The sequence below is a fragment of the Sorex fumeus genome, unplaced genomic scaffold (assembly GCF_029834395.1).
Source record: "Sorex fumeus unplaced genomic scaffold, SorFum_2.1 ptg000038l, whole genome shotgun sequence".
NCBI classification, from domain to species: Eukaryota; Metazoa; Chordata; class Mammalia; order Eulipotyphla; family Soricidae; genus Sorex; species Sorex fumeus.
In genome coordinates this window covers 12,475,752-12,481,691 of record NW_026606095.1, presented here as the reverse complement: position 1 = coordinate 12,481,691, position 5,940 = coordinate 12,475,752, and positions in this window count along the sequence as shown.

The following is a 5,940-nucleotide window of genomic DNA, read 5'->3' as shown; positions in this document are numbered from 1 at the left end:
ATCTCGCCCCCGCGGCAAAGCCTGGCAAGCTCCTCATGACGTATTTGATATGCCAAAAACAGTAACAACAAGTCTCACAATTTGTTGTGCGACGTTACTGGTGCCCTCTCGAGCAAATCGATGAACAATGGGAGGACAGTGCTACAATGCAGTGCAGTGCTAATTAAGACACTGTGAGTTACACAGTTATCAGAGCTGCATTTGGGGCATACTACGTTCCAGCACCAGTCCCGTCACCAGTGTCTCCATTTTCGTACCCATCATCCATTCCCCAGCATGCCTCCTTGACAGGCACATTTTTAAGTTTGGTTGCTGTGGTTCGGATCTCCTTCGTTCAGTATTGTTGACTGTGGTTTGGACAGAGAGTTGAACCACCCCTCTACACCAGCAGTGTACCTAGGGCCCTTGACCGTGTCCCCCATTTCTTCCCAAAGCATCTTAGAAAGCTGCTTCTCCATGCAGGCCAGGCACATGAGGAGAAATCCTGTTTCTAGAGTTGTTCAGTTCTCTCTGCACAGTGGTGTGAAGATACAACTGTTAGATCTCCTATGATCAGGAGCAGTCAAGAGAATTTCTGAGATGTCGGTCTTGAGTCCCTCACTAATTAAGTGCTGAATTGCTTGCAGTGACCTTCTTCTGGGTTTGTTATGAGAAGAGAAATGATACTGTTTGTGTTTAAGCACATTGTGAGTTGGGAGTTGTTATTTGCAGTCAAAGACATTCACAATGGACAGAATTAAGGAAAAAAAATTCTCTGAGTAGTTAGTGGGGCATTAATGAAAATCAAGTGAGTCGAACTATGTATTGGAAGTAAACAGAAATTCTGGCATGCTTTTTCAAAAAGTTGGATGGCTAAGGAAAAAAGCAGATGTAGGGGTCTGTTGAGGGAAGAAAAGTGGATTGAGATATTTTCTTTTCTCTCTTAAACATTTTTTTGGGTTTGTTTCTGAACCACTCCTGGCAGTCCTCAGGGCTTATTCCTGACTCTGTGCTGGGTGGGAACATATGCAGTGCCAGGGATCAAACTGTGATTGGCAGCTTGCAAAGAAAGTCCCTTCATCCCTGCACTATCTCTGGCCTGAGGATTGCAAATACTTGGATGCGTTTCCAAAGAGAAGGAGCTAGTGGCGAGGAAGGAATTTAAGATAGATGTAGGAAGCGATTATTGATAAAACAAAGTACAGAGGATAAAAGTTTCAGGAAGAAGAAAAGGGAAAACTGTGTCTTTGGCTGAAGTAGGAAGAAGTTGTGAGCTTCATTAAAAAGGTGAGGAAGTTTGCTGGTGAATAGGGCCAAGCCTCAGGGGAGCACAGTCAGGGAGCACTGTACTGTCTTTGTCTAGTGGAATCAGGTAGTTGGTGAAGGGAGATGCTAGGGGAATGTGACCGTGGTCAGGGGAGAGTGACCATCGGGTGTGATGCATGTCTTTGGAATGAGCTGCCTGCTTTATGCCTCTTGGTAAGTGTGCACACTCTGTCTGTTGGAAATATGAGTCGACTCAGTGAGTAATAGGATCGTTGGTAACAGGCGGCAGCTGCCTCACTGAGATGAGAACCCATGAATTTGTATGGCTTTCTTAATAACTTTCCCCTCTTGCTTGTTATACCACAAATGCACTTCAGTTGTTAAAGAATTTTAAACACAGATGAAAAGAAAACAAATAAAAATCAGCAATATCTCACAAACCCAGCAGTAGCCAAGGTCCATATTTTCTGTATATATTAGTTTCATCCTTTTTATGCACATCTATGCATTTTTTAAAACATAAAAGTGAGATCAGGTTGTCCATTAATTCCTATAATCTCTTTTTCAGTTAACAGTTTTCTATGACTTTTCTTCATGCCTTTACATTTTTTGCTTTGTTATCTAAAATGTAACATTATTATTATTATTATTATTATTATCATCATCATCATCATCGGGCTAGAGCCATAGCACAGCGGTAGGGCGTTTGCCTTGCACGCAGCCAACATGGCCGACCCGAGTTCGATTCCTCCGCCCCTCTCGGAGAGCCCGGCAAGCTACCGAGAGTATTCGATATGCCAGACACAGTAACAACAAAGTCTCCAATGGAGACGTTACTGGGCCCGCTCGAGCAAATCGATGAACAATGGGAGGACAGTGACTTCTTCATTATCATCATCATTACTATTTGATTCTAGGGCCATACCCAGCGGTGCTCAGGACTTACTTCTGGCTCTGTACTCAGGGATCTCTTCTGGCAGGGTTTGGGGGACCCTGTGCAGTATCAGGTATTCAGCTTTGTGCAGGGCAAGTTCCTTTCCCACTGTTCTATCTCTTCGGCCCCTAAAAATGTATTTTTTGAATAATTAAGCACATCGTTCAGTTCCAAAAAGGTTATGTATTGAAAAATCTTGTTCTCCGCCTGTCCTCAGCTATCTGGTTAGCTTTTTCAGAAACAAGTAAAGATTATACTTGCTTTCTTCATTAAAAATTTTTGTTATGGTTAAGAATTTTTTTGTTATGTTTACAATGGTGTTGATATTTATGGTCTTTAAAACATTTTTTCCATGTCCTCTCACTCTGTGTAAAGACAACCAACCTGTAGTAAGCATGGGAGGCCAACATTTTTAGTCTTGTCCACAGTTTTCCCTTAAACTTTTGTTGTTGTTGTTGCTTTTGGCTAAGTCCTTCATGAAGTATTTTATGTATCTCCAAGCAAATATATATATACATATATATGTTTGTGTGTATATATATATATATACTCTGCATGTGCGTGCATTGTGTATTTTTGAGAGTAGGTGGATTCTGTAATGCCCAGGGCTTACTCTTGCCCATATTTTTATACAAATAATTAATATAGCAGTATTCTACCCTTAGTTGTATTTTTGAAGGTCACTGCAGATCAATATGCACTTTTCTGGTCGCAGAATTTTAACATAAATGTGCCTTAAGTTACTTATCAAGTTCTTCGCTGGTCAGCACAGGTCTTTCAGAGTTTCGTAAACTACTACAGTAAGGGTCTGGAGCAATAGTACAGTGGGTTGGGTATCTGCCTTGCATGCAGTCAATCCGAGTTTGATCTTCACCCCATATGGTCCTCTGAGCCCTGCTAAGAGCGATCCTTGAATGCAGAGCCAGGAGTAAGCCCTGAGCATCCCCGGGTGTGACCCTAAAACAAAAACACATACAGTAAATGAATTTCTTACACATTGGGGTAATACACCTGTAGGATAAAGTTTTTGATAGTTTTTGGATGGGTAAAGGGGGTCACATATTGACCTGTGATTGTTTGCTGTGCTCAGGGATTATCTGTGGCTCAATGCTTATGGATTACTCCTGGTGTGCTCTGGGGGTCCTAGGGATCAAATCTAGGTTGGCTGTGTACAAGGTAAGCACCCTACCCATTGTACTCTCTCTGACCCAACTTTTTGATAATTGCTGAAGTGAAAGGTAACTGCAGCTCTAATTTTGATATGGATTAAATTGCATCTATTTTATTTTTTTGGTTTTGGTTTTTGGGTCATATCCAGTGGTGTTCAGGACTTACTCCTGTCTTTGTGCTCAGGGATTATTCTGTGCTCAAGGATCCAGGGACCATATGGGACACTGGGGTTCGAACCCAAATCAGTTGTGCACAAGGCAAGCACCTACCTGCTGTACTATCTCTCCAGCCCACTTCTCTTGATTTTATATCCATTTTTCTTTTTTCGAGGGGATGACTCACAAATAGTGCTTTAGGGGTGTGGGGGCCCCTCCAGCATTACTCAAACAACTTGTCTGGGCCAAAGAATGCAGTTATGTGGTCCTGAGCTATCTTCCTGACCCTCATGCCAGTTTTTATACTTCTACTATCAATGTAAAAAAAGTGCCTGTTTCTCTACCTTATCATTAATGAGTAACTTAAAAATGTGTTAGCTCTTTGACTATCTGATTGATAAGAATCATATTTCAGTGTGCTTTTAATTTTCATTTCCTAAGTGCAATTGAGATCAGTCCTTCCTTCCTTCCTTCCTTCCTTCCTTCCTTCCTTCCTTCCTTCCTCCCTTCCTTCCTGCTTTTTTTATTCCTTTCTTTCTCTTTCTTCTTTTCTTTCTTTCTTTCTCTCCACATCTAGCAGTGCTCTCTTTGCTCCTGGTGGTGTTTGGAGACCATGTGTTGCCAGGGATTGAACCTGGGCTTCCTGCATGCAGAGCTGATGGTCTATTGTACTATCTTCCCGTGCCTGCTCTTTCCTGTTAAAAATCCATGGCTGTTGCCATTTCCTTTGCATTATAGACCTTACCCCTATAACCTATCTGTTATCTGCTATAACCCCTATAACCTAAAAGTTGGATTTCAAGCGATAGCACAGCGGTAGGACGTTTGCCTTGCACGTAGCCGGCCCGGCCGAGCTGGGTTCGATTCCTCCGCCCCTCTCAGAGAGCCCGGCAAGCTACCGAGAGTATCTCGCCCGCACAGCAAAGCCTGGCAAGCTACCCGTGACGTCTTCGATATGCCAAACACAGTAACAACAAGTCTCACGATGGAGACATTACTGGGCCCGCTCGAGCAAATCGATGAATAACGGGAGGACCGTGACCGTGATGCATCCATAATACTTCTGCTTTTACATTTGCCTTTTAATTTTGCTTACTGTGTTCTATCATGCAAAAGTTTTGTTATTATTGCTGTAGTTGTCTGCTTCTAAATGTTATTTCATTGTTAGAGAGAACTTTCATATTCATATTATAATCATAATTATTATGGCTTCCAGTAGTGCCTTTATGTGAATGGTCTATTAAAATTTTTTCAGGTATAATTTTGCAGCCTGGATCTAAGCTAGTTTTGTTTGTCTGCTTGTATTTGGGCCACACCTGGAAGTGCTCAGGAGTAACTCCTGGCTCAGGAATTAGTCCTGCCAGTGTGCATATGGGATGTAGGGGATCAAACCCGGTTGGCTTCACACAAGGCAAATGCCCTACCCACTGCATAATGTCTCTGGCCCATGGATCTAAACTAGTTTTATTCAAACTATACCTACTAGTTCTAATTCTATGTTTTCAATTTTATTATTTTTACGTATGCAATCATAGTCCTATGAATAAATATTTTCCCCTTCTTTTCTGAACTTTAGTTCTTCTATTGTTTTCTTTATCTCATTGTTCTTGTTAAAATCTTTAGTGGTATGTTGGCTGGATGGAATAAGAGGTAGTGGACATCTTTGCCTTGCCCCTTCCATACCTGAAAGCACATAAGTAAAGGATCTTCTGACTATATATTGCCAAATTGCTCTCCACAAGTTGATGGCAATTTAATCCACTCTGCAGTGTATAGTTGCCTTGGAAACCAGAACCATTAAGCATGGCGCTGGTCAGAAGGGTTTTTTTGTTGTTGTTGTTGTTTTTTATTGTATTCCTTTTATTAGGTTGAATAAGAATTCCTTTATTGCTTATTTGTGGAGAATTTCTTTCTTGTTTTGTTTCCAGGGGCTATTTCTAGCAGTGCTCAGGGCTTACTCCTGCCTTTCTGCTCAAGGTTTTCGTCTGGTAGTTTTCTGGGGACTGACCATATGTGGTGCTGGGGATTGAACCAATTTGGCCGCATAGAAGGCGAGAGACTGAGCCTCTGTACCATCTCTCCAGTCCCAGACTTTATTTTTATTTCATTCCACTCCTTCCCCTTGTTGTGTTGACCTGGTGGCAGGGGTAGTGGGGTCGGGTGGGGAGGGGGGCAGGCGGTCACACACGTGTCTGATTGTGGCTCTCTTATGCACCTCACTGTGATGTCGCCAGAAGGCATTTTCAGTGCTGGGGAGATCACAGATGGTCGAGCTGCTGGGCACCAGCAACACAGCCATCAGGACTCAGCTCAGCACATGCTTCAGCACCAGAGATCATACTCTTGGCCATGTGCTTGCAGTGTTGCAGAAATCCCGACCAAAAACTGGCAAGAAACCAAACAACATGCCTTCAAAAGTGGGAAAACACTGCTATA